The following is a 22,627-nucleotide window of genomic DNA, read 5'->3' as shown; positions in this document are numbered from 1 at the left end:
AACTTTAATTTATATATTTTATCTTATTCTTTCCCAGTTAAATTTACCCTTCATTCTAATTTGTGTTGTACAGTTATTTCATTTTTAACCTTAATTTTTAACGTTTAATTTATATTTTATTCCTTCCTAGTTAAATTTACCCTTTTTAATTTTTCATATCCTATCTTATTCATAGCCTTTTCCTTTTTTGTTCTCTTTAGGTCACGAGCAGTTGTCCAAGCATTTCACTACATATCGTACTGTGTATGACTGTGTACGTGACAAATACAATTTGAATTTGAATTTGAATTTGACCCTGTGTATGAACATGAATCAGGGTTGATTATTATTGAATGGAGGTCCGGCAGAAATCATTGACTGCTTCATAAGATAGATCTAGTTTTTATTGACTGCAATAACTGAAAGCAGAGGAGCGCTGCCCTGTCAGCATCTTCTGTTTGTTCCTTCACAGGCAGCGTTTCTTTTTTTCTCCCCGTGCTGTTCAATTCCTTTATTAACAAAGCTCTGAAAAAGATCACACAGATAATATAATGGCTTTGGTGCTGGTCCAATGACTACAGAAGCAGGATTTCAAACTAGGTTTAAAACTGTTAAAGCAGTAGAAGGATGGAGGAATGCAATCCAAGCCAAACAGTGCAGCACCTGACCTTCGTATGTTTGGTGGGTCAAAGTATTTTATGAATTGTCAGTAGAACTGGCTTCACAGGTCAGTCACTCAGTCCTTTGCTTATCTGCCCTAGATATGTTTCACCCAGAAAGAAAATTTAAAAAAAGGCCTGAAACTGCCACAATCAAGGGCAAGAATGAAGAGACGATGAACACCACGGATGCTGAATGCTGAGTGACAGTGTTGCCAAAGGATGGACGCTGAGCAGCAGCATTTATTGCCCCATTCTCAACCCAATCACTGCTGAGCCAACTGCTGTGGATTTCAATCTAAGTGGAAACATTTTCAGTTTGATCCAACGATTTATGGAAAAAAATGACCTGTAGCAAAAGGCCAGATCATAGACGGACACAGCTTTTTTTTTCTTCTCTATTTTGCCTGCACACGTTGTGCTTTCTCTGTCACATGGTTATTAAACCTTGCATCTCCTTCTATATTTATCCTTACCTTTCAGTCAAAGTGAGTGAAATGTGTAATTTAGCTTCAGTAGGTGTAACTGCTCAATGGTTATGAAGTGCTACGTGTCAGAAATTATTTTAAAGGACATTTCACAAACACTGATTCCAACAAGCTTTCAGGCAAATTTCTATCAAATGAAAATTAGAACTGTGTCCAAAAGCTGTATTTTAGTGACATTAAGTGAAAGAATCATTTTATCTTCCAGACTCATTGGGTTAGATTTCAAAGCATCTCTTCTTGGTAAAAAGTTCATTCTTTGTATTAACTATTTATTTTGACTGAATGACTTCACAGAGGTCTTTCTGTGGCACATTACATGACATTACATCATTTGAGCTTCAGGATTCTACGTCTTCCTCTCCCCCCTTTATTCATATCTCCCGGTATTTTATCTCTTTTTTCTTTTCTTTTTTTTAATCTTCCATATAGTTAACTAAGACAAATTCTTGTTTTTCTTTTGCACTTTTTGCACCATTCTTTACTCTGAAAAGTAAACATGACATAAAGGGTGGAAAAATGAGACACGCCGTCAGCAAAACTGAAGAACGTAATGGTGCATTCATTCATCTATCCATTGCTGAAGGCAGGGATGTGAAGATGGAGGACATATACATGCACACATATGGCGACATACTACGGAAGCGTAGAGCTGCCACCCAGGCAAAAGAAAAATACAAGTGTATCACGTTATAAGGTGAAAGGTTTATTGTTCTAACAAGATACTTTTCCTGTTTGTACAATATACTATCATGTTTGTACAATATACTTTTCACGTTTGAACAACATAATATCACGTTATTACAATATACATAATTATCACGTTCGTACAATATAATATTTATATTGTACGAACGTGATCCTATATTGTACGAACGTGATCCTATATTGTACGAACGTGATCCTATATTGTACGAACGTGATCCTATATTGTACGAACGTGATAATTATGTATATTGTAATAACGTGATATTATGTTGTTCAAACGTGAAAAGTATATTGTACAAACATGATAGTATATTGTACAAACAGGAAAAGTATCTTGTTAGAACAATAAACCTTTCACGTTATAACGTGATACACTTGTATTTTTCTTTTGCCTGGGTGGCAGCTCTACGCTTCCGTAACATACAGAGAAAATATGATGTTATGTTAAAACTCAGATTGTGCCTGCCATAGTCTCTCAGCTCTTCTTCACCAAGTCTTTCCAAGTAACAAGAGCCAAGAATCACACACACAAGTATTTCTCTCTTCAACTAAAGCCTCATTAATTTGTCCCAAATCATTCAAATGGCCCACACTTTGATGTGTTCACTGGATTCCATCTTATGCGAGGAAAGTAACACACCTGGCTTCAGTGACATCCCAAATTAGTGTCAAAATAATGTGTCAAATAATGTCAAAGTGGCATTAATGTAGTCATTAATCTTTGATTTCTTCTAGGCTTTCTTTTATGGGAACATGTCAAATCCTAGATTATAAGGATTGCATACTCCAAGTTACATCATTCATTTTTTTTGTAGACATTTACATCTATAACTGAGCTTCTCTCTGTTTCTGACTGTGATAAATACTTAAATGCCAGTCTGGTTCTTGCTATAGTGAAAAGCTGTTTTTATTTCTATGTAACTATGTATGTTTAAGCATAGAAACTAATGTACAGTGGGGCAAAAAAGTATTTAGTCAGCCACCGATTGTGCAAGTTCCCCCACTTAAAATGATGACAGAGGTCAGTAATTTGCACCAGAGGTACACTTCAACTGTGAGAGACAGAATTTGAAAAAAAAATCCATGAATTCACATGGTAGGATTTGTAAAGAATTTATTCGTAAATTAGGGTGGAAAATAAGTATTTGGTCACCTCAAACATGGAAAATCTCTGGCTCTCACAGACCTGTAACGTCTTCTGTAAGAAGCTTTTCTGTCCCCCACTCGTTACCTGTATGGATGGCACCTGTTTGAACTCATCATCTGTATAAAAGACACCTGTCCACAGCCTCAAACAGTCAGACTCCAAACTCCGCCATGGCCAAGACCAAAGAGCTTTCGAAGGACACCAGGAAAAGTATTGTAGACCTGCACCAGACTGGGAAGAGTGAATCTACAATAGGCAAGCAGCTTGGTGTGAAAAAAATCAACTGTGGGAGCAATCATCAGAAAATGGAAGACATACAAGACCACTGATAATCTCCCTCGATCTGGGGCTCCATGCAAGATCTCATCCCGTGGGGTCAAAATGATCATGAGAACGGTGAGCAAAGATCCCAGAACCACACGGGGGGACCTGGTGAATGACCTGCAGAGAGCTGGGACCAAAGTAACAAAGGTCACCATCAGTAACACACTACAACGGCAGGGAATCAAATCCCGCAGTGCCAGACGTGTTCCGCTGCTGAAGCCAGTGCATGTCCAGGCCCGTCTGAAGTTTGCCAGAGAGCACATGGATGATACAGCAGAGGATTGGGAGAATGTCATGTGGTCAGATGAAACCAAAGTAGAACTTTTTGGTATAAACTCAACTCGTCGTGTTTGGAGGAAGAAGAATACTGAGTTGCATCCCAAGAACACCATACCTACTGTGAAGCATGGGGGTGGAAACATCATGCTATGGGGCTGTTTTTCTGCCAAGGGGACAGGACGACTGATCCGTGTTAAGGACAGAATGAATGGGGCCATGTATCGTGAGATTTTGAGCCAAAACCTCCTTCCATCAGTGAGAACTTTGAAGATGAAACGAGGCTGGGTCTTCCAACATGACAATGATCCAAAACACACCGCCCGGGCAACAAAGGAGTGGCTCCGTAAGAAGCATTTGAAAGTCCTGGAGTGGCCTAGCCAGTCTCCAGACCTCAACCCCATAGAAAATCTGTGGCGGGAGTTGAAAGTCCGTGTTGCTCGGCGACAGCCCCAAAACATCACTGCTCTCGAGAAGATCTGCATGGAGGAATGGGCCAAAATACCAGCTACTGTGTGTGCAAACCTGGTAAAGACCTATAGTAAACGTTTGACCTCTGTTATTGCCAACAAAGGTTATGTTACAAAGTATTGAGTTGTATTTTTCTTATTGACCAAATACTTATTTTCCACCCTGATTTACGAATAAATTCTTTACAAATCCTACCATGTGGATTCATGGATTTTTTTTTCACATTCTGTCTCTCACAGTTGAAGTGTACCTCTGGTGCAAATTACTGACCTCTGTTATAGCTAACAACAGGGGGCGCATTAAGGATAAAGAGCTGGTCTTAGCTTTGCAACAGTGAGACTTTCTGATGTTCATTTATTATGCTAATCTTGCTGCTGTCATCATTTTAAGTGGGGGAACTTGCACAATCGGTGGCTGACTAAATACTTTTTTGCCCCACTGTATCATCAAAGTCATGCTGGACATTTTCTGTGTTAAAGCAGACCATGGCCCTTCTTTAATTCCTCTATGACCTTCATCCAGATGAGAACTGTTTATTCAGAATATTGAGAATAACATAAAAAAGGATATTATTAATTAACCCCTGTTGTAGGAAAATCTAAAAGTATCATACATATATATAAAATTAATAGAAAATATATAAGAAAAGATTGACAGAGCATGTAATTATAGAAATCATTAAAAACATCTTTCTATTGTATGCTTACACTGCAATCATTGTAAATTTAAATTTAAAAATAAAATTTTAAATTTATGGTAGCAAACCCTTTGCTGGCACACCTTCTGACCAGAACGGATCGAGGTGAGCAGAACCTATATTAAGGAAACGGAAAAGACACCAGAATGGCCCAATCTACAGGTTATTTATAAATGATTAAATGTGTGGAGTAGCACTCGGTCCTACCAAAACATGACACAAGCATTAAATTAAAATCTCAAGTTTAATTTTAACAAGTTTGACAGGATTTAGACCACATTTTTTGTCCAACCTAAAGAAAAGAAAAAAAGAAAAAAAACTTTTACAAACTGTTGACCTAAAGTTTAAGAGGCCTCATGCATGTAGAAGAGCTGGGCTCAATCTACAGAGATTATTTGGCTACTGGTAAAGGGACATGGCTGCTTTGAGTGGCAAATGTGTCAACACAGAGAGCTAACTGATATCTCTATGCTTCATTGTTGCTAAGACACTGAACTAGTTTTATCAGCTGTGTTTATGTTCTTGTGGCATTTGCAGCATTTTTCATTATCTGACAAGTATATGGTTTGCTGTGATGTACATACAGGACAAGAACCTTGTCCTTCTTTTGAGGTGAGTGAAATTCTAATATTTTAACTGTGTTACTTAGAACTTAAGTGGCAGATATGTGTTTGTGTATACAGTCCATTAATGCAGTGGTTCCCAAACTTTTTTTGCTAGGCCCCCCTTTGTTGTACAAGAAAAATGTTCACCGAAAACGGAGATTTTTTTAAAACTCCTTTTTTGCGTTTACGTGTGGACGAGGAATACAGAGTTCATCACGCAACATCAAAGATTTGTGCCTTTTTTCACATCACGCTGTGCGCCACGTTATTGTTTACATGAGATGAATTGCAGAATGGCAGATAGAGACAAAATTTACTGTTACTGTTAATCTGACTATCTGCAGGTTTTACACGCTTACATATACACACGCAGTTACTGTCCCTCCATTTACAAAGGCAGAGGCGTCACGGTGCGATTATTTTAGGTGTAGCTGTTTTTTCCCTGTGTAATAATGTTCAACATTGCTGTCAATACATTTTTCAAAAAGTGCCTCTCTGTGCAAAATGGGTTTAAATCATAAACAACTGTTGGATGCTGTTTGTCCGTGATTTGAACCGAAGGAACAAATCGTGGCAGGATCAGTCTGATGTTATTTGTATCCCACTGTAACTTTATTGTATAAAGAGCTAACATCTCCAAAATGTCAGGAGTAGTTAGTTATTACAACAAGTGTTTGTGAACTAAAAATCAAGAATGTGGGATTCTGCAGGGAGACCTACCTTGGCACTTGTGCAGGTGAAACCAAAGGGAAGATATGCTTCACCATATTTTCTAGTCTTTGGCTTAGAATGATGTTGGTTTGGAAACATATTCAGCGACGCTTCATCTCCTGCTTTGCGTTTGTGTAGGCGCCCCATGCTAGCAGTGTCCAAGCCATTTTATTTTTTTCCCCCTTTTCATACCGCGCCCCCGCTGCAATGGCTCACACTTTGGAAAGCTATGCATTAATGTATGTTGTTATCCAGGGCCACTAGTCTTATAGATTCAAAAATGTACAATGTATTTGGTTTTTTAAAAATACCCTGTTTTTTCTGTGCTGGAAATTATGCAAAGATGCGTATTGCTGTGTTCAGAATGGTCAGCTGTGTTATAGCTAACAACAGGGGGCGCATTAAGGATAAAGAGCTGGTCTTAGCTTTGCAACAGTGAGACTTTCTGATGTTCATTTATTATGCTAATCTTGCTGCTGTATTCCCATAGCTAAACCCCAAAGAGAGGGTATAATGCCAAGAAGTGTATGTGTGTAGGTTGTGTGTGTGAATACCTCAAGTGTATGCAAGATAATTGGATTGTGTGCAATCATTTTCTTATGAAATAAGAAAATATGAGGAAGACAGTGAGGTTGTATTCAGAGATGTAAACAGTAAGGTCCAAAGCTGTGGACTGACACTAATGTTATTCTTACTATCTACTGTATTTCCTAACTGTCACACACAAGCATTAAACTGCTGAACCCTTTCATGAGTGAAAGTGTGTGAAAGAGCATTGACAGCTTGGTACTGAAGAAATGAGCAGATGAAGTTGAAGTTTTGGACTGACAGCTTATAACAACCTGTCTAACATGAGACCGAGAGACCATCAGTCCACTGAGCTCTATTTTAACATCCCAGTACCCGTGCACCATGCCAACTGGTTGCCTCCAATCAGTCAACACAGCAGAAGGATGGCTGTCATTCAGCTGATGTCCGATAAGTCCATTACTGGAGTTGATGATAATGCATCATGTTAGCAAATAGACAGTTTGACCGCCATTGACATTGTTCTAATGTTGCTCATAGCACATTAGATAAACTCTGATGAATGTGGGATTGTTAACAAAGGCTGTGGTGTAGTGTTTTAGTTCTGAGAAACAAGCCGCCATAAAAACATTATTCAGGTTGAGCTAAAATAAGGAAACTGAGCCTAACGCTCAGTCAAGTCTTCATTAATGATGGCCTTCGTTAAAATAAAGTCTAATTAATGTCTCTCTGTTAATCATTCAAGAGCAGCAAATTTTTTGTTCACTAAGGTGTTAAATTTTTTGATATAAATTAATGTGCACGTTGTTGAAAGAAAATAAATAAATCAAAGTCAGAGAAACATGTCACAGGAAGCTGAACCATTTATAGCAACAAAAGCTTACATAAGATGTGTTTGACTGATGAAGCTCTGCTCTCTGGGAAACTCCTAAATCAATCAAAGCATTTGAAAAATGCTGCCAGGGGCAATATGGCTCTGCTTTGAGTAGGTAGGAGAGCTAGAGCACATTTATATCATCCAGATATGATAAACATAATGCAGACAGCAAGAGATGAAAGTATAACAATAATTTAAGGATGACTACAAGAGATCGGCAGCTCAAAAGTCAAAAAGTGAAGCATAAAGAAAGCAATGAAGGTAGAGAAAACAGACACTGATAAGGTTCTATGTGTTTTTCTGTGCTGAAATTAAACATATATTCACTGACACACACACACACACACACACACACACACACACACACTGATCATGTCTGGCAAATTACCAATAAAATCCTCCAGCAGGTGTTGATACACTTCAAATGTGGAACAGATGTTTTACACACACACACACACACACACACACACACACACACACACACACACAAATGAACATCTCAGTAAGCTGTAAGCATTATAATCTTCAGCTCAGAGTGGTTTATAAATTAAATACGGGTGATAATCTTATTCTTATGGAAGCTACATTACCTTAATTTATTCCCCTCTACTATGTCAACCCCCCCCCCCCTCCAAAAAAAAAGAAAATAAATCAAATCAAAGCCCTGATCTGATTCTAAATATGGTTCTTTTTGTTCCCAATGTGTTGGTAATACTACAGAAACAAAACACTGAAAAGCTAGAGAGAATGAGGAATCATCAAGAGAGTCAAGAGAAACAAATCTAAGGCTATAAAGGAACAATTAGCTAAATTTCAAAGCTAAAAGTTGTATGATTAATAACCGGAATAATAAAATTCAGTCCATGTCTTACGGTGGATGTCTGAACCTTTAAAGTTAGTGGAGTAAAAATACCTTCAGCTATATCTCTAACATGATGTGGAACTGCTCTGTGGAGAATATGCGTTAAACATTTTTTCATTAAACAGAAATGGGCCTGAGCTGTTACTGTTACTTCACACATGCTTCTCTGCCTTTTATTTTTACTGTCTTAACAATATTAATAATAACAGCCCAGTTTTTCAGTGTGAGAAGAATGTGTGTGAGGATAAGATAAACAATAATAAGGTCTAGAGTCCTATGAAAAGCTGTTGCATTCGATCACACAGTCTCTTCAGCAAAAATGAGGTTTCAGACAATAAACTGCTCTGGTGAGTCATGTTTAAGCCTTTGTGAGAGGTTTCTCTTTTTTAGTGCAAAAACATATTTAGTTTCTGGTAGTTCACTCACTACTGTTAATATATCATATTAACGTGCTCGAGTGCAAAGACAAATATAAACAAAAAACCCCACAAAAGCACAGCTAAGCGGTATTTCTGTCCCAGACTAAAGGTCTTTACATCAGACACGTAAAGTTTTACACACAATTTTGTGCCTTAAAGCTGTTTTTCATCCCACCTTTTCTTAATGAAGCCATCCACACTGACCGCAATTTCAGGTATTTTGTTCTTACAAATCAACTGCAGTTTTTCAGATTTTTTGCATGCGACTAGACAGATCTGACCAATTAGACCACTGCATTTGGCAAAAAGTGCACTTACAGTTCAAAACGTGCACCAGTCTTGAGCAATATGGAAATTCTAAAAAAAAAAATCCTGTTTTACCTCAGACACAGAGCTAGATGTTGCTCAATCTGCTCCCTGAAATGATTTGTCTGGCTCCTCAGATGTGTTCCAAACTCTACCAACAAGACCTCAAAGTGCTCTACTGACATCCTGAAATATGTACGAAAGCAGCTGTGATACAGCTTTAATTCCTGGATCCAACCATGAAATTCTCCTTGCTGCTGCCTTCTTGTGAGAATAGGATGAACCCAAAATCTCGATTTCGATTCTTTCATGCTTAGAAAACAACAGGACCAACTTATTGTTGACTGATGTGCCTTTTTTGGATGATTTTTTTCAAAAAATTCCAACACTTTCAGTCTGTATATGTGCTACAAAGCAATTTTGCATCTGAAAAATTACAATTTTTGTGCCATTCTTTGCGATGTGCCATAAGTTTCTTTTCCAAACTTTTCAAACACAAAGCAACCACACTAACAAACTCTCTTGTTACAATAGACCAACCTGCCATGACTGTTTATTTATAGAGCAATTGGTTAATCACTAATCCAATTCTATAGAGTTGTCCTTAATGGACTATATTAGGAACAATGTAGTCACACCACAATGATGTGATGGGAGCTGGTGACAGAAAAATACTGTCTAAAAACATCACAGCTAGTTTGGAAAAGACAGAAAAACAGAGATTAGCTTTACCTGCTACTCACACTTCCAAGACTGTATCTTTTGCAAAAGTTTGTGGAGTTCCTGAACTGGTCAAAAACTTTACATCATTCTAAAACTCAGTCAATCTGTCTGAGAGTTTGCAACATTATAAGTCTAAATTTGGCACACTTCCTTCATTAGGCTCTGCAGTTTAGACATTAATGATGGAGGTCAGTACTCAAGGATCTGACAACAACATCAGCATCAACATACAAACCAGTCTTTAAGAAGGCATAGATAAATAGTATACATAGATAAATGTGAGAATATTGCCTTTTTGGCTCAGGGTATAGTCTTGCTGTGATATATATACTCAATCTTTCTCCATCTTTGACTTTTATACTCTCACATAGATTATGTGTAATATACTATTTTACCATTAGCTGAAACAGAGAAGAGGACTGCAAATTATAAAAAAAGACAAACTTTATGTTTCATTTTCCTCAAAAATCCACCAAAGATACAATTTATTTTTAAGCAACAAAATATTTTTCATTATAACCTCTACCTGCCCTCATGTTTTACTGAAAATTCAGTTCGAGAGGACATAAATTTACTGCTATAAACACAGTGTTGAGCCTGAGTCCTTCTGAACTACAGCAACTGAGGTGAAAACCATCAAAAGTAAACGTGACAAATTATTTTCTGCTAAAAGTAGACAATGATTCATTACTGAAGTTTTACTCAACAACTGAGACCATTAAGGCAAAATCAATTGTGTGTTACTCCTCCCAGCTAAATCCATTGGTACATTACTTAGCATTGCCATTAGTATATCATTTACATCAGTGGTTCCCAAATGGCATGGCAAGGCACATGAGTGTTCCTGGAGGCAAGTCCATTTGTACCTTGGGATGTTATTACTGCATTAAAGCCATATGTGCTATGAATTACTATTTTAACTTACTGTATCACTTTTCTAAATGTAGTCTCTCCTTAAAATAAAAAGAAAGTGTTTAAAAACCTTCTGTCAAAGTGAATTTTAATCTTTGTACTAGACAGATGGGGGATGTATGATAGGACCTGTGAAAGGGGGAAACAGATCGCTTTTTTTCTGTGTTGGCCAAGCCAAACAAACACTTAAAGAAAGAAAAAAACTGCATTATGAAAGCTATGGCTTTAGCTGGGCAGAGTTGTAAACAGGCTGAATGTGTCATGTGAAATGCACTCTATGTGAACAAAAGTACAGGGAAAAAAACCCTATACTATAAGCTGCCTTCCCAAGGAAACCCATCCCATGAAGCTCCTGTTACACGTGATTTCGGCTGATGTTAATGCCAGAGAAGGTTTTGAACTCTGCAGTTATTGAGTCAGCTAATGACTTTTACACACTCAGTGTTTGGCAGCTTCACTCTAACCTTACATGGTCTGTCACTTTGCAATAACACCTCTTATAGCTAATTGTGGAATATGAAGGAAAGAAGACATTTCATGAACAGGCTATGGATCTGTGAGACCACATGAAAGTGCCACGTACCGAGAACTCACCATCAGTGAGTCCTTTAGAACTGTCTTTAAAGATTATACTTTTATCTTTTTACTTGTCCAAAGACTCAATAAACGCTCCATTTAAAAAATAAATAAATAAAAAATTTTGTGATATATTTTATGTTTCAGGCTTTAACAGGTTAAAATATGACACTCTGGCTTTTACAATTAGGAGTCTAACATAAGCTGTAGCATTAAGAATAGTATGTAAAGTTGTTTAATATTACACTTTAATGTCATGTCACTGTAATGACGTGAGCAACATTATTAGATTCATCCTTCCAATAGCCATGCAAAATATGCACTTAAGTGTGTTGCAGTGCTTTAACAATAATTGTCTCCAGATTATAAGTAGGTACGATTACTTTAGATCTCTCTTGATGAGTTATAACATATTTAAATTTAAAAAATGAATTTACTAGAACCAATCAGAGACAACCCTGTCCCACTTTTTTTTAAACTAAAAAACCCCAACACACTTCTATTGATAAGGAATGACATTAAGTTACACTACTTCAAGATACAGCAGAGCATGCATCTGCCGTGTTAACAGAGGGCACAGGTGAGGAGGTACCTAAGGCATTTGCTATAATCAAGACAACCCCTGGTGAGTGAGGACAGAATGATGGAAAATAAGATGCAGTTCAGCCAAATTAACATCAACACATCTCTTCACATCATCATGTCAAATCACACACACTCATCAACACCCTCTGTGGGGTGGATCATATCATAATTTCTCCATCCATGTATTTTACCTGATAATTCTCACTGCTGGATAAGAAAAAAATAGGAATCGACTGTTTATGCTGTAGTTTGTACAGCAGTAATACAGTAGACAACAGTATAATCTCTGATATAATCAACAAAAGCTATAAGCATCACTAATAATGAGACCACAGGGTAATCATTTATCTCCCTGCTATTCCCACCTGGCAGGAATTACCAGCATTAAATCTGTTGTTATCACTTCGGAATAATTAATGTGCAGTTTCGCTGGTCTCGACGCAAACATAAAAGCAAGAACACAAATGTTTAAGTGTCTTTCAGTGTGGCACGTGGCTCAATCTCAGGTTAGTCAGACACTGCAGAGTCCTGGAATAAGGTAAGTAAGTAGCACATCTGGGTTAAGCATCATCATTAACAGTAATAACATAAAGCTGCAAAGAGTAGAACAATTGCTCCAATAATGAGACAAATTGACAGAGTGTACAATGTAATGTAAAAATGTAACAAAGAAACTGTTACTACGAGAAGTTTAATCACCACAAGCTGCAATATCAACCAGATTTATTAATCATTTAATTTTTGCTGTACATCATTTCAATTTTCAGATAAACACATATGAGATAAACAAATGCATCACTTCCAGATGAAATGCTGGAACGTGAAAGCCAGTCTGTGTCACACTCATCTGCCACTACAGGCAGGAATGCTGCTTTAGATATGTTCAGCTACCTCCTTTGGTGCAATAATGAGTTCTACAGTTTCAGATGTCCACATACATATACATACTGTGACCATAAGCAACGTTAATGTGATGAAGAGCAACCTGGAAATCGAACAGTGAGTTGAGACAAACCATGAACACAGCAGCACATCAAAGATAAATCACAATTAAAGATTACAGATGCCAAGATTAATGAAAATTATAACATAAAAGTAATTTAATAGATTAGTCATATTGAAAAAATTAGTACTCGTCCAGCTTGTATCTGTTCTCTATGTTGGTGTTCAGTTAGATACAATAAATTGATAAGAACCGAGTCACCTTACAGTTCCAGGAGCTGCTCATCCATGGAAACGCATGCTGTAAAGCTGCTCACCCACAGATTTTTCACTATTGTTAATAACAGAAAGAACTGAACTGAAAGAATATATTTTGATCCCAAACACTCATATGCATCTCATAGCAGGCTCTATTACTTTTTACTGTAAGCTGATAGGTTAGAAGTGTCTAAATCTTGTTGCCTCACTTAGTAAATCTGGCCTTTCAAGTAGCACATGCTCCCTTACAGACATTGTTAAGCAACAGTTAAACCTGCTTATTTGAATCATTCAATCAAACTTCATTTAGACTTCAACTCTAATTTGCAATCAGCTCATCTTAATTGAGAACAAGCTAAGTCTCCATCTATTATAAAATCAGCTTTTGAACATCCTTAGAATATAAACAACTCAAGAGAAACCAGCCTTGTATTTTCTTAGATAATATGAAGTGGATGAATTAGTAAACTCAACATCTTAACATATCCAAAAGGATCCCAAGTACAGTCATGTGAAAAAGAAAGTACATCCTCTTTTTCTCTAAAGAATTTCAACCAGATCGAGGTCTGGGTTATTGCAACTTTTTTTCAGCCACTCTGTTGTGAATTATCTTCATCACGCAGCATAATTACAAGTATGTCACAAAACAAGGGTGATCTGCAGAGCTGTAGTAACTGCAGAGAAATAAAGTTGATCAGCCGTACCAAGAAGGTATGGAAAACGCTTGTTGAAGTTTCGCGAGCACTGTAGTTGTGATGCTTGCTGTGAGAGTCCTGAGAGAGTATATTGTATCTATAATAAAGTATAGAGAAGGTCAAAAGGAATTGCACTGTGTTAGTTGGAAGATGATAAAATAAGGTGGTGGTGAGGTGTGCAGTGGGAGTGATGATTGGGTGGAAGAGAGGAAGAGGACCTAAAGAGGTGCAGGTCGCTCTGGAGAGAAGAGAAAAGTCAGTAAAAGCATGACAGAATACATGTGTGAATAAGAAGAAAGCAGGTGAAGCTGGAAAAAGTAGAAGTAGGAGTTTAAATACCTGTAGTCAGCGATTCAAAGCAGTAGACCATACACAGGAGATGTGAAGAACTGAGAGCAGGGAGGATTGAGCAGGTAGAGACGAGGATAGAAGAAAGAAGATAGAAGTCAGAGTGAAAGGGAACGCTTATAAAATGGAAGTGAGACCTGTTATGATGTATGCTGGAACCACCAACATTTTGATGAGTAGATGAGGCCATCTGCTTTACCTCCTGAGATACAGCCACCCGAAACAATGTCTTCTGCTTGACATCATGCAAACACACGCCTTGATGCTTTATACCAGCAAACGGACAATTGTTCTGGTATTATAGAGGTGCTCATCAAGTAATCAATTACAAGTTTGATTAGCAGTACCTGGCTGCTACTTACACTTTTAATTTCTATAGAATTAGTACGGGTGTATTTAGTTTTACCACAAACTACTTCTGCATTTTGGATTAGTTGTTTTCTTAAAAAAAACATAATGACACGGTATAATATGTTCTGTATGATCAATTTCATGTCTATTTGTATTTTTAACAAAGTACACGGTTAATGCAAAAATAATGTACAGCGGTGGAAATCAACTCCAAACAATCATTAGAAACTCATTTACAAGAACTGTCAGTGGAGTCATGCTAATATGCACGTTATAAAGTGAATTTGAATTTACAAATAGATTTTTTTAAAAGTCCAGCAATTATTTATGGCAGTATAAATTATCCATGAATGGCTATGTAAAGTAGATGAGGAGATCAGATGGAAAAAAATGTGCATTATAAAAAGAGGGAAACCACTAAAGACACCCTGTGAAAGCAGACGTACATACATTTGGTTTTCAGCACAAAAAAAGCCTTTCTTCTCTCAGGCTGGATGGCTACACAGGGTTGCTCATGCCTCCTGTGCAGCATTTCAACCTTCTGAATTTTTGGAGGAACTAATGACAAATTGGAATCAAAGAAACAGAAGTCGGCTGTCAATCTCCATCTATCCCTTGTTCTTCTTCTCTACTTCAATGTGGACATGGAAAAGCAGCAAGACTGTCTGAGAGAGATCACCCTCTTTTAACAGCTGAGACATTGTTATCTGTGGGTAGAGCTGATAGCCTAAGATGAGCTGTTAGGCGATGTGAAAATGTTAAAGATCTGCAACTGAGAGTCTGTTACAAAGCTAATGAATACCTGAGCTAATGAGTGTCTGAGGCTGTGCTCAGAGTTTCACCAAGCCCAAACATGTGGCTTAAAGTGTCTGGCTAAAATCACATCAAGGCTATTTTGTGGTATTGTAAATACAAGACTCTGAAAATAAAATACACCCCCTGAAACTTAATCTTACATTATGATTTTGTCTAATCTAAATGAAGGCTACCATTTAAATTCTTCACAAAATACCTTTGTTGTCATTGCTAATGTCATTACTAATTTTGTTGCAGGACAGGGTCAAAATGATGCCCACTAGCTGTTGTAGAGGATTTAGAAAGTGTCTCGTGTTTGTGTATACCCCAAATTAATGCAAAATTACATGTGCAGAAAGCAATGTGCAAATTCATTGAATACAATATTTTACATTTTTTTTTATTGTTTTATACTTATTCGTGCTTGATAATGCCTGAAGTCAAATACTGCTACTCCTACAGAGAAGTCAGGATTTAATCACAGCACAACAGCAGTTGCATTTTTTTGTTCTCAGGTACGGGGATTTGGATTTTCACACAAAAATAAATCTTTTTTTTGCTTCTACTAGCAGCACGAAAAAAGAAACCTAATAAGTTACATTCTCCTTTTTCATGAAAATGTTTTATTTAAGTATCAATCTTGCAGAGGTTATTTATAATTCTGAAAATGTATAATGGATTTTCATATTATCTGTCTATAATTGCGCTCTAATTGTCTCTCCTGAAAAATGAAACCCAATCCTAATGAGACTTCCTTCCGTATCTTTCTGACATGAATGTCATATTTTGTGAAAGCTCCACACCTGTTTTCCCCCGCTTGTCGTAAACAATGTGATAATGTTACAAATAATTAAATGTGTCCATTTTATTTACTGATGAATAGGATAAAGAAAAGCTAATTATCACTAATGTGGTTTGTGTCTTGTCAAAAAATTGCAAGACCATGTTTATGTAGAAAGAACCTGGCTTATGTAAATTTACTGCAGCACGCAAGACGAACAAAGATGCCCACCTGTGTTGATATGGCCTACTACCACCAGTTTCTGAAGCCTATTCAGAACTGGAACAATGGAAATAATGAATCATATGCTTGCACGGGGTCATGTTGTTCAGAACTCTATGAGGTTTATCTTCACAGACATCTGGTAAATGAATCAGTTCAATTTGATTTAAATGTTATTTATATACCGACAAATCACAACAACAGCATTCTTCTCGAGGTGATAAATTATCCCAGTTAAACTTAAACTCTTCTGTTAGTCTTAACAGCTCTTAGACATTATTAAACCTTAAGCACGCTTAATGGAAAAACTGATAAGTTTTCTGATTAAAGGCTCCTATGTGATCTAAGTGATATGAACTCACGTTTCATCCCAGAGCTGATTTTTTTTTTATAGTAACTGCTGAGTAACTAGTATTAGATTCACCCTAATAGTAACAGTAGTAACACATATCTACAATGCAATTCTCCTTTTCTACGGTACTGCAGGTTCCTGCTCTTCTGTTTCACATAAGTGTGAATGTATATGTGTGACTCTGCATGCAGAGTGCTGCTCAACAGCATCATTAAGCTTCTTGACTGTATAAATCTAGTCTGTTATAACACCCACACATCATGTAGGATGGCTATAAAAGACGCCTTACCTCGCATGCAGCACGGAGTGACACACATCCATTTATTTCCTCTTCCTCAGTGTATGATCCTCTCTGCTGAAAGTATTTTCTCGTTTTTTCCTTTCCATCTACAAATTATGGTATTCGGCATCCTGACATGTGCTAAAATACTGGCTGAAAGCTAAGTGTGTTTTCAGACTTGCTTAGTGTGTTATCTGAATCTGTTTGTTCCAGTCATGTAGGTCCACTAACTATGCTCTCACTGTCATCCAGACTGAGCTACTGTAGAATCTCTGTTTGTCAGCCCAGTACGATTGGCATTACACCGCAGGCAAAATCCAATCGGGCATGTTTGGACAGAGGAAACGTCAGGATTGCAACTGAAACTAATCACTGCATTTGGCTTTGATCACAACAGCGTGTGCAGAGTGTCCAGCAGAATTTGCAGCAATTTTCACACAGACTTGTTCACAAATGTGACCAGTTTATGTCCAGCTCTTACTTCTGGGCTTTATAAGCCACTGTTAGGCATCATTAAGACCTGTTATTATGGTGCTACATATTCAACCAGATTTATTTCTTCGTTTTTGATTAACCAAATGTTTCATTTAAAAACGACTTTTGGCCTAAGTGATGTACTATAAAGCACGTTTCACGGAGCAGATTTTCTTTCTGTTAACACCTAAAATCCCACTCACAGATAATGGCTATCATGACTTTAGTTACTGAATCTCTTTGATAACATTTTTTAAAATCAGGTGCGCTCAGTGCGCTCTCTGCCAGAGAGGCATGTGATACATCATTTGTTTCTTCTGTTGAAAATGTGCTGATCAAGTGACACCTACTTCAGTCAAGAGGAGCAGTTCAAGTATAACTATGAAGAAAAAAAAACATTACGGAAACATTGATGCTGAAAAAAGCTCGAGAAATAATAGCAATTAAAAAATTCGTTGAAACTCAAAGTATATATCCTCAGTGCTTCTGATTATTTCTAAATTTGATGGCTGCACATTAGAGCTCTTGAAATTGAAATGGTATCCAGACAAAGTACATGTTTTGAGGATTTTTTCAGTAGGATGGTATAAGATTAACTGGTGGGCTGGAGGAAACTGCAAATCAGGACATTTTATGAGAAATAGAGAGTAGAAAAATGGTTTATAAAAGATTTAGTTTCCGGCTCATGTACAGCCCCATGCCCTAATACAGATAGATGGCATCAAAAAAAAATCACATTAAACAGTTTAAAAATCGTTTTCCATTCACTCTGAAACGAGCAAAAAACTGACAAAACAATTAGATTTTAAATGGTTCACCAGTCCATTAATCTTGCCCAATGGTAGAACTGTCTGCACTCTGGTAAACTGCTTGAATCCATCAGCTGAACACAGTATTAGGGTTGTTTTCATGAAGAGGATTAACCAGTTTGAAAGTAGGATTAATAGGAAATAAATGCATGTATATATTTAATGGGTAAACACTTAATTCAGAAATAATGCTATAAAAATCAGTACAGCTGTTTATTGTGAGGAACCAAAGAGATAACAGTCTCAGTAAAATGTTACAGTATTTTGGTAAAGTCATTTTTTTAGCCTATTTTTTAGCCCAAAATGTTTGCTGTTCATTAAATGTTGTATATTTCTATTTACTTTCAGAGCACTTTACTTTATTTTTCATTAATTAAATAAAGAATCGACTAAATAAAATTTTTAATTGCCTTACACTGACAGATTCAGTTGAAGTCACCATAATGAAAGAATTAATCATTTTTAAATGATTTCTGACAGAGTAGTTTTGGATTCCTAGAAAACACAGCATGTTTATTTTATCAGATCTTACAAGATTTCATAACATCTTTAGCATTAGCAGTTAAACTGTAAATTACAGGCAGCAGGTGTGTGTAGGAAACATTGAAAACAAACACTGCTTCTGCTGGCAGTCTGTCATGTATAGAGGCAGGTTTTATTTATGCATGTGTAATATTAATGTAATATTGTGTTAGGTATTCACCAGATACATCAGTGTTACTGTTTTGTACATGAGTGTTAAACACAGTCAGTACAACAATGCAGAAAAAACATTCTTGCTAAACGACCGGGACACATGCTGCACATAATGGATGGATTTTTGCTTTGTTGGGACCTCAATGTACATCAGAACTGCCTTATTAAACAGGCATGGTGGTGGCAGACCATTTATTTACAATGTGAAAATTAAATTTTGTTGTCAGAACACGGGCTAAAATGTTAGGATGATTTCTGAGTAGCCTACTAACATTACTATGAGGTATAACATTCCTTAAATTGCGATTGTGTGAGCATTTATAATGTTAGGCAGCAGTTTACAAGTTTCAAATAAAAAAAAAAGGAAAATACTTTGCAAGTAGTTCGAAGTCAATTAAACTCAAACTATTTGCCCAATTCCTGATACGTGTGAACATTGGCATCCTTTAGATGCAGATGAACAGCTGAGACTCATGTCAAGGTGGTCAGGATTCAGCTTTTCATCTGCTTTTAAAGGACAAAGGTCTTTCGAGGATGCCAATGTTCACATTTTGGACAGAGAAAACAAATGGTTTGAAAGAGAAGTGAAAGAAGCCATCTATGTCCACTGTGAACAACCATCTTTGAACAGAAGTGGTATTATTATTATTATTAACCTTTATTTTACCAGGAAAAGTCCCATTGAGATTAAAAACCTCTTTTTCAAGGGAGTCCTGGCCAAGAGGCGACAACATGTTAAAATTAGTTGTGGTGGTGGCTTACGACACCAACTATCTGGCATCTATAATCCACTTTTGAGATCCCTTCCCAGACGCCTTAATGCCCACTCAGATCCTGGGCCATTTGACTTCAGGAAATCAGATGATAGGGTGGGGCTAGGTTTCACAATGAGCTCACCCGAAACCCTGGCTGATTGTGACCCACAACCGTTTTCACACCTTGGCTCGTGTGATTAGGTAGAGGATCAATAAGAGGTCCATGACCCTCCTGGGGACACTCCCATAGGGCTTAAAATCTGTGACTCTCCACCAATTGCTCTTAGAACTGAAGAAGCTTCTCGGATTAGAGGTGAAACGTCTTCAAGGAAACTTAAAGAAGTCCAGACGCTTTTCTTTCCAAGCTCCTTAGACCATCTACAGCTTGTTTTTTGAATTTGTAATGTTACAAGATCTCAATTCCGTGTGACTTTATGCCACAAAGAACTAGGGCGGTTCTGAAGGTAAAAAGGGGTCCAAGCCCATACAAGCCCATGACTTAATAAACCGTGTGGTGTCTGTATACACATCAAGTCCTTTCAGAGCTTACTCTTGTTTGATGAGTACTGATACGCAGTATCAGCATTGATTTGATATAAATACAAATCAATGCTGTATTTGTTTGTATTTGTTGAATATGTGATGTCCATTTTCCTGAGCATTGGTTCCACAGGTTTAAAGTATGCCAGGATATGTTACTTCCTGTTAGTCTTTTTCAAAAACTCCAACCATGGCAGATATGTTATGTCAGAACTAGCAACCTCCTAGCAACAGTTGACTTACTTAAGGTCAGCTCATTTGATAGCTTTGTTAATGCAGATGAAACGAAATGAAATCATAATGTAACTTTGCATAAATGATCTAACACTAATCAAGTGCGTTCACCCAAATAAACAAAATACACAGGGTCGCAAACTATGAATCACACAAGCTACGCTACAGACCTGCAGGCATTCATAATTACATTTGACATTAAAAAGTACTTATTAGAGTGTACATGCAGTGAGGCAAGGAAAACAGAAGCTGCACTTTTTGTTATCTATATATGTCATATACATGCAAGTGATTGATATGGTATGGGTGTTATAAATGGTTAAAAGGTCTTAATTAGGAAAAAATAAAGAGAATTCATGCTTGATGATTGCCTAAAGTCAAAGGGCTTTGATCACTGGAGTGATTATCTACTTTTTACATCTCAAGAGACTTCATTGGAATTAGATATCACAACTAGTTTTGGCCACACAACAAGGCAAAAACAGACATTCCTTATCTTATTTTAATAGGACAGATAAAGTCCACTTTTAGACAGCAAATGGATCTTATCAATAAAGCAGTGACCAAAACACTTATTTTTAAAAGTTGAGAAAAGAATACTTTTCAAAAGATTTATTTCCCTTTTGAAATGATAGAAATTTGTTTTGGCTAGTTAGAGAGAAGATAACAGCTGAAGAGCCTGAAACTTTGTTTGAGTATATTATCTAGAAACCACCGACAGTCAGAGGAAGTGCAGCAATCTTCATCTTCATCTCCAATGACAGATCCACTTCTCTCCCTGTAAACCGTCCATGAAGTCGTCTGCTGGCTAAGAAAACAAATGCGTGTTTGCATGATTCTAATGTCAGTGATTCCCAAGTCACAAAGCCTGGGCCACCAATGATGAAAATATGTCATAATCACTGAAGCACAACTTTTTGCAGCAAATTAAAACTCAGAGAGGAAGAAAATGGTTCTCCCAGCTGTAGACTAGAAAACCTAACAGACAAGATGACATATCAGTGACAGGTACTCTTCAGTGAAGCAAATTTGGGATTACAAGCACCAACGTGAAATCCACTAAACTCGTTTTGGTCACATCGTCAATGATTTAAACAGTCTGTCTGATCTCTGTTCTTTCATTAAAAAATACAATGATGCTAAAGCATCATTAAAGCTCATGAAAGCCAAGAGCTTTGTTTCATACTGCCAAGGGAATAATGAATGAGCTCTTACTGCATTGTCTCACTTTATTAAACAGGACCACTTATAACTCCTCAGTTATCCTGTTTGCGGCTTTTGATAAATGCAGTATTTTTCAATTTAACTACTTAATATAGTGTAAATATAAACGAGAATCCATACACCGCGCTGGTGATGAATTATTACTCACATTTTAGCAGCTGGCCTTGTTAGAGGGAGACAGAGTAGGTGGAACACAAATCTACCTGAGTGATTAAAATTGATGCTCAGCAGAAGATAAATAAGGCTAAGACGAAACAAGATGGTGGATGTAGCAGGTGGTGGTGCAGACGTAGCTCCGACTTTTCAAACGGTCACAAGCGGTAAAACCAGAGATATATAAAACAACTGATGGAAGGGTAATTGTAGAGGAGGAACTACTTAATTTCATTGCTGTAAAAAACTTTAAGTCAGGATGAAATTGTGTTGTTGGCCACGAACACATTTGAATCCGAGGGGATTGAAGCCTCCAAGAAAGTTTTAATAATAATAATAATAATAATGGATTGGATTTATATAGCGCTTTTCAAGGCACCCAAAGCGCTTTACAATGCCACTATTCATTCACACACTGGTGGAGGCAAGCTACGGTTGTAGCCACAGCTGCCCTGGGGCAGACTGACAGAAGCGAGGCTGCCATATCGCGCCATCGGCCCCTCTGGCCCACACCAGTAGGCGGCAGGGTAAAGTGTCTTGCCCAAGGACACAACGACCAGGGCAGAGAGCCCGGGGATCGAACCGGCGACCTTCCGGTTACAGATACGCTTCCCAACCCCCTGAGCCACAGTCGCCCCCCTGAGCTCTGCCCCAGTACCTCACAGCGGTGCGTTGGATATAAAGGACAGCATAAAGACGCCAACAATATTAGACTCCGTCTTAAAGTGCTGAATGAGTGTGGGGAGAATATCCCAAGATTTGTCTTTCATCATCTGGATGATTTGCCGCCTGTTACATACTCCAGCATGGATGTGTGTTGTCTACTACGGCGAATGGACCAGCTGTATGCTGAGGTGGGTGCTTTAAA

General features: G+C 37.5%; 1 protein-coding gene and 1 long non-coding RNA gene across 2 annotated transcripts in view; both read right to left on the bottom strand.

Annotated features, from left to right (window-relative positions):
* Window positions 1-9,259, bottom strand: part of LOC309688248 — a 58,675-nt gene extending 49,416 nt beyond the window's left edge. Inside the window, exon 1 of the long non-coding RNA XR_014271019.1 lies at window positions 9,130-9,259. This is a non-coding gene — a long non-coding RNA (uncharacterized lncRNA). The remainder of the gene's footprint in view (window positions 1-9,129) is intronic.
* The window catches only part of lsamp (limbic system associated membrane protein), a 480,200-nt gene that overhangs the window by 443,981 nt on the left and 13,592 nt on the right, over window positions 1-22,627 (bottom strand). The gene's annotated exons all lie outside the window — the stretch shown is intronic.

This window comes from Aulonocara stuartgranti (genome assembly GCF_965226115.1).
Source record: "Aulonocara stuartgranti genome assembly, chromosome: 14".
Lineage (NCBI taxonomy): Eukaryota > Metazoa > Chordata > Actinopteri > Cichliformes > Cichlidae > Aulonocara > Aulonocara stuartgranti.
This window is presented reverse-complemented; position numbering and strand designations above follow the sequence as displayed.